This window comes from Oncorhynchus nerka, linkage group LG27 (assembly GCF_034236695.1).
Source record: "Oncorhynchus nerka isolate Pitt River linkage group LG27, Oner_Uvic_2.0, whole genome shotgun sequence".
NCBI classification, from domain to species: domain Eukaryota; kingdom Metazoa; phylum Chordata; class Actinopteri; order Salmoniformes; family Salmonidae; genus Oncorhynchus; species Oncorhynchus nerka.
Window position 1 is genome coordinate 5,935,579 of NC_088422.1, and position 5,119 is coordinate 5,940,697.

The window sequence follows — 5,119 nt, forward strand, 5'->3', positions numbered from 1 at the left end:
CCTGAAATCAGTATCACTAAGGACAGAGCTTAGACTGGTGACACTTAAGGGCTGGTCTCAAATCAGCTCTTCTCAGAATAGGTCTGTAGACGGGAGATTATCTGAAATGGGTTTTTTGCCGGAGGCGACTTTCGCTCTAGCGGCTCATGTTCCTTTTCCTTTGACAAACACTTGAGTTGCTCTGTGGGCTATGAAGTCTTATTCCTGCCAACATTTTGGCATTAATCTGCTTCCATAGATTGAGACCCTTTTTGGAACACACTTGGTCATTCTTATTTTCATGCATTCTCAGTCCTGATAGGCTGATGCACCGCTCAAGGTAGAGAGGGACCACATTTTGATCAATCAATATTAGCTACCGATCATCGATCAAAACAATAACCAATGGCTGATGTAGTTGCCAATTGGGAGTTGGTGACAGTTTGTTACCCACAGGTGGCACCTTAATTGGGGAGGACTGGCTCGTGGTAATGACTGGAGCGAAATCAGCGGAATGTTATCAAACGCATTGGTTTCTATGGTTTCCAGGTGTCTGATGCCATTCCATTTGCTCCGTTCCAGACATTACTATGAGCCGTCCTCCAATCAGCAGCCTCCTGTGTTGTTACCATGCCGACGTGTGATAGCAGACAGCCAACCCCCTCTCAGGTGTTCTGCGGGAACGGAACAGAATGTGACAAAAAGGGTTTATTTTCTGAACGTTAATATTAGATCAAGCTGCTTGTTGTGACTGCACCGCTGTCTCTCTCTCTCTCTCTCTCTGTAGAGACACTGTTCTTCTCAGGGTGGATGGGTGTAATGGTATTGTCTCCCCACAGGGTGGCGCTGTTGCTTTTAGCCCAGAAAGCCAGACTGAATCACGCTACGTTTTAGAATGGTTTCACTACTGTAATAAAGGGAGCTGAATTCAGGTTGGATTTCCAGGCTAGCACTGCTGCTGCTCCCGAGGATGAAACGGTTCCAGTCCTCACTTCGTCCACTAGGTGGCGCTAGCTGTCTCTACTGAGGGTACAGACAGAGCTTTGTCCACTAGGTATTGCTAGCTGTCTACTGCTCGATGTCGTCTTTATACTGCTTCACTGTTTAACCCGTTTGATAATCAGTCCCTCCTCCAAGCCTGAGCTTCAGCTAAGACTAAAGCTCTTCTGACTTGCATAATAATTGTACCGTAAAGTTTTAAGTTTAAATGTTTTTGTGGGAAAAAAAAAGATTTAAAAAATGTGTCTGCATTTAAAAACAAATGAAATTACGGGAATTAAAATTACAAAGCATACCAAACAGTGTGTTGTGGGTGTGGTTATTGTGTGTTGTGGGTGTGGTTATTGTGTGTTGTGGGTGTGGTTATTGTGTGTTGTAGGTGTGGTCTGAGCTAAGAGGGTGTGGCATAGTATTCAATGTTTTTTTGTGTGTTTTTAGCCATTATTAAAGGTACGCTCAGCGATATGGATATAAACCGTGGAACGACTACGTTTGTTGTCACGCGGCGATCACACGCCATCTGTATGGCACGCCTATAACTGCACTAACCGAGGTAAGGTCTACACTTGACTTGGTCTTCTACGACATCTGTAGTTTCATCGCTGGTCATTGTCACCGAGTCTCCCTTTTAAAATTGGGCTCCCGCGGTGTGCAGCAGTCTGCAAGAAGCGTCACTGCAGTCATAACCAGGAGGACGGCCCAGCGTCGTTCGGATTTGGCCGAAGTAGACCGTCATTTTACATACAAACTTTTGTCCTTAACTGACTTGCCTTGTTAAATAAATAGGTTTAATTGAAATGCTCTATAGACGAATCGTCATTTATGACATATTTATTTTGTTGTGTTTTATGATGACTCATTATGCTTTTCTTTAAAGGGTATGCTCTGCCCCTCTGGGTACCTTTAAAGGGTACGCTCTGCCCCTCTGGGTACCTTTAAAGGGTACGCTCTGCCCCTCTGGGTACCTTTAAAGGGTACGCTCTGCCTCCCTGGGTACCTTTAAAGGGTACGCTCTGCCTCCCTGTTTGGTGCTTCATTAATACAACCCTGAATACCCTCGAATAATGACGTTTTTATAGAAACAACTCATTTCCTTTAGGTTCTACTTTGGGCTTGTGTGACCCGAGAGTAAAATGTCAATGACTTTGCTCTAAATGCTGATGTGAAAAAGAGAAGAGGTTAGTGTTGTTGCAATGGGAGCCCTAGGATGGACACCCACTTGATGTGTTTAACATATAGTGCTGAGTTTAACCGTCATATTAACTAAGTCCCTCCCCCATTAATGTCCCCTTGGTAACAGCATGGAATGCTGGCGCAGTCACGCATCACAAAGGAAACCGATTTGTCTTTAGAGTGCCCTACTTTTGATCAGGGCCCATAGCACTATTATAGAGAATAGGGTGCCACTCTGAGCGCATGGAGACTGAAGAGAAGAGGCAATCTCATTATTTCTCACTCTCACCAAGTGGCCATTAGTCTTGTCCCCAGGCCATCATTGTAAATGAGAATATGTTCTTTACCGACTCGCCTGGTTAAACAAAAATAAATAATTGACCATGCTGCAGTCCCCCCCCCCACCTCATACATTCAGACTGCTCTTTACAGCTAGACACTGTATAGAAACCTACAACTACTAACACTCCCCTCATGGGGCAGCAGCGTAGCCTAGTGGTTAGAGTGTTGGACTAGTAACCGGAAGGTTGCAAGTTCAAATCCCCGAGCTAACAAGGTATATCTGTTGTTCTGCCCCTGAACAAGGCAGTTAACCCACTAGGCCGTCATTAGGCCGTCATTGAAAATAAGAATTTGCTCTTAACTGACTTGCCTAGTTAAATAAAGGTCAAATAAGATTGTAGACCAATACCTACTTTATGGTTAGTTTCAATCCTGGCCTAGTTCTCCTATCACTCTTTCTAGTGTGGTCGTTCAGCAGACGCTCTTATCCAGAGAGACTTACAGGAGCTCAAGAGCACAGACAGATTTTTTTTTCTCTTCTCTCACCTAGTCAGCTCAGGGATTCGAACCAGCAACCTTTTTGGTTAATGGCCAAATGCCCTTAACCGCTATGCTACCTGCCGAAAAATAGATGGTTACCTGCTGGGCACCTCTTTCTACAGAATAGTGACTGGGATGTCGCATCTCTAGACAACGATGGTGTAGTTCATTTTACATTCAAAACTACTTTTATTGTCCTCCCCAAGTTGAACAGTTTACCCTGTTTTTTTTTTTTTTTTTGCATTTTCCAAAACACCAAAAACATGTAATCATACATTGCATTTGTTAAAGGTAGCATTGGAGGCATACAAAGGGTCGTCTGGTCTGAGAGAGAGAGACAGATAGAGAGACAGAGAGAGAGAGACAGAGAGAAGGACTCTCACCAGTCACTCTGTCGGATTAGCATCTCTGCAATTGAGGAATACTGTCAGTCAGGGGGGTGTCATAAAGTACTGATCTAGGATCAGCCCCCTCCCCCATGTCTGTCCATATAAATCAACCATTGTGATGTAAAAGGTAAAAGTGATTCTATAGCAAACACCTCCTTTCAGACCTGCCTTTTAGAAGACAACACTCCCTCCTTTCAGACCTGCCTTTTAGAAGACAACACTCCCTCCTTTCAGACCTGCCTTTTAGAATAAAATAAAAAACACTCCCTTTTTATACCAGTCCTGTGGCTCTTCTATGGTCCTCCTGTGTAACATGTCTTCTATGGTCCTCCTGTGTAACAGGTCTTCTATGGTCCTCCTGTGTAACATGTCTTCTATGGTCCTCCTGTGTAACAGGTCTTAAGTACCTCCTTTATGTAGTGTTATACTGTATGAAGCTTCTCCCTGGATGTGCAACTCAAAACAACTGAGCCACGGGACCGTTGGCATAAAGCAGGAGGTCACATAGCACCGTAAGTAGGAACTAAACCATCCAATCAACAGTCTCTGAGGAACTAAACCTTTTCAATCAACAGTCTCTGAGGAACTAAACCATTTCAATCAACAGTCTCTGAGGAACTAAACCATCCAATCAACAGTCTCTGAGGAACTAAACCATCCAATCAACAGTCTCTGAGGAACTAAACCATCCAATCAACAGTCTCTGAGGAACTAAACCATTTCAATCAACAGTCTCTGAGGAACTAAACCATCCAATCAACAGTCTCTGAGGAACTAAACCATCCAATCAACAGTCTCTGAGGAACTAAACCATCCAATCAACAGTCTCTGAGGAACTAAACCATCCAATCAACAGTCTCTGAGGAACTAAACCATTTCAATCAACAGTCTCTGAGGAGTAAGTGTGGTAGGAACTAAACCATTTCAATCAACAGTCTCTGAGGAGTAAGTGTGGTAGGAACTAAACCATTTCAATCAACAGTCTCTGAGGAGTAAGTGTGGTAGGAACTAAACCATTTCAATCAACAGTCTCTGAGGAACTAAACCATTTCAATCAACAGTCTCTGAGGAGTGAATCATTTGTGTAGAACAAAAATATTTAAATGAAAAACACCCCCTATAATTGACAGAGCAGGTTAGCCATAGACCGAACACACATATGCTATCCTATAGGAGTTAAAACATCTCTGCGATGATACCCGACTCCCCGATTTTGTGATAGCAGTTTAATATGGAACAGTGACTGTAGTTGGGAAGAGGGAACACAGTGGTGAACAATATGAACGTTTGTTGGAGTAGGTTTTCATAAATATCCAGGAGGCGTAGGAGAAGAGAATCTGGGAAGACGTCTCCTCAAAACCCACAAGTCATTGAAACAGAAAGCCCACAAGGTTACCTTTCAGAATAGCTAAAAACCCACTGGGTTTTAAGGGATTGGAGGGGACAAGGAGTATGCAATACAGATCTTCCCACTGTCTGTCTGTCCTCTTGTGTGTCTGTGGACGACTCTATGATAATAAATGATCAAGCTGCTTACCTACCCATCTATCTGACCAACGTTCACCTGCTGGGGGCCCAAGCAGTCAAACACGTCTTCATGTGGTGTTGATTATCCGCTTTCATTCATAAACATTTATATGGCTGTATTATAAATGGTTAAATTTCCTCTTGCTCACAACACTCGCTCTCTCACGTTCACATTCTGTGTCCTGTCATGTACACATTGTGATAGAATGTGGTGGGGGGGTGACAGATGA

The 5,119-nt window shown here is 43.5% G+C and overlaps 1 long non-coding RNA gene across 1 annotated transcript; it reads left to right on the top strand.

The window, feature by feature from the left end:
* The first annotated feature begins 3,305 nt into the window (after positions 1-3,305).
* Positions 3,306-3,801, top strand: LOC135565246 (uncharacterized). Its single transcript, XR_010461414.1, has 2 exons — positions 3,306-3,704; positions 3,759-3,801. It is a non-coding gene; the product is annotated as an uncharacterized LOC135565246 (long non-coding RNA).
* The last annotated feature ends 1,318 nt before the right edge of the window (positions 3,802-5,119 follow it).